This window comes from Gorilla gorilla, chromosome 9 (assembly GCF_029281585.2).
Source record: "Gorilla gorilla gorilla isolate KB3781 chromosome 9, NHGRI_mGorGor1-v2.1_pri, whole genome shotgun sequence".
Taxonomy (NCBI): Eukaryota; Metazoa; Chordata; class Mammalia; order Primates; family Hominidae; genus Gorilla; species Gorilla gorilla.
Window position 1 is genome coordinate 97966727 of NC_073233.2, and position 1287 is coordinate 97968013.

The following is a 1287-nucleotide window of genomic DNA, read 5'->3' on the forward strand; positions in this document are numbered from 1 at the left end:
AAAAAAAAAAAAAAAAAAGTGAATTTAGTTCATTTTGGTATTGTGTCAAAATGTAGATTCTTTTAAAGTAAATCCAGAGAATTTAGATGTAGCTGAAGCTTGTAATCTGTTCTTAATTTTTTTAAATAAAAATAAAATGTTTAGATTTAGAGTAAATCTAGAGTGAGGCCTGAAGCTGCTCCCAGGTGATGCTGATGCTGCTCATTTTTGCCCAAATTTTGAGTCACAAGATTCTAAATTAGTAGTTTGAAGTCCTACATGCGTAATCACTTGGGGAGCTCAATTAACACCCAGCAACAGACTAATTATTAATAAATCAGAATCTTCAGTATTAGGCTTCAATCACTGGCAATTTTTTTTTTTTTTTTTTTTTTTTTTGAGATGGAGTCTCCCACTGCTGCCCAGGCTGAAGGACACTGGCACGATCTTGGCTCACTGCAAGCTCCGCCTCCTGGGTTGACGCCATTCTCCTGCCTCAGCCTCCAGAGTAGCTGGGACTACAGGCACCCACCACCACGCCCAACTAATTTTTTTGTATTTTTAGTAGAGACGGGGTTTCACCGTGTTAGCCAGGATGGTCTTGATCTCCTGACCTCATGGTCCGCCCGCCTTGGCCTCCCAAAGTGCTGGGATTACAGGCGTGAGCCATCGCGCCCAGCCAATCATTGGCATTTTTAAAGGCCCCAGGTGATTCTAATGTGAGGTCTTTACAGACATCTTGTAAGTTAAAAACTATAAAGTGTAAAATTGTCTTTACCTCCCTTTTGGAAACCACAAATGTATGTCAAAGTTGGAACAGAAGTAGAAAGCATACAAAAATGGACTTGACAATACCCATCTACAGATCCGTGATAGGCATTTGTGTACAACTTGACCTACGTGACATTTAAGGTCAGTTTGCTCCGATTATTATTAAGAATAAAGTCTACTACAATGATGGCAATATGTTTTATCGACAGCAGTTCACCCATTGAGTGTTGATACCGTGGGTCTGAATGAAGCTGAGGGTGGAGGAAACACAGGGTGAGGGAGAGGGATAGTTTGCCCCTTCAAGGACTGACAGGATATAACACAAAAGGCGGCGGGGGGAAAGAATAAAGTCTACCTTCTGAGTAAAGCAAAGCAAAGTGTTCTCAGCCAATCCAAGTGGCGCCTGTAAATACCATTATCTAGAGAAAATATGATTAAAGAAGTGGCTTTTGTGTGTAGGAAGGTAAGAAGTTTCTGGATATTTGTACTGAGTAGGAATCAAGATTTCTGGGTAGAGATGCTGGAAGAAAATCAGCG

At 40.8% G+C, this 1287-nt stretch overlaps 1 non-coding gene across 1 annotated transcript; it reads left to right on the top strand.

Annotated features, from left to right (window-relative positions):
- Positions 1 to 928: 928 nt before the first annotated feature.
- Positions 929 to 999, top strand: LOC115936372 (small nucleolar RNA SNORD56). Its single transcript, XR_004071864.2, has one exon. It is a non-coding gene; the product is annotated as a small nucleolar RNA SNORD56 (small nucleolar RNA).
- Positions 1000 to 1287: the final 288 nt, after the last annotated feature.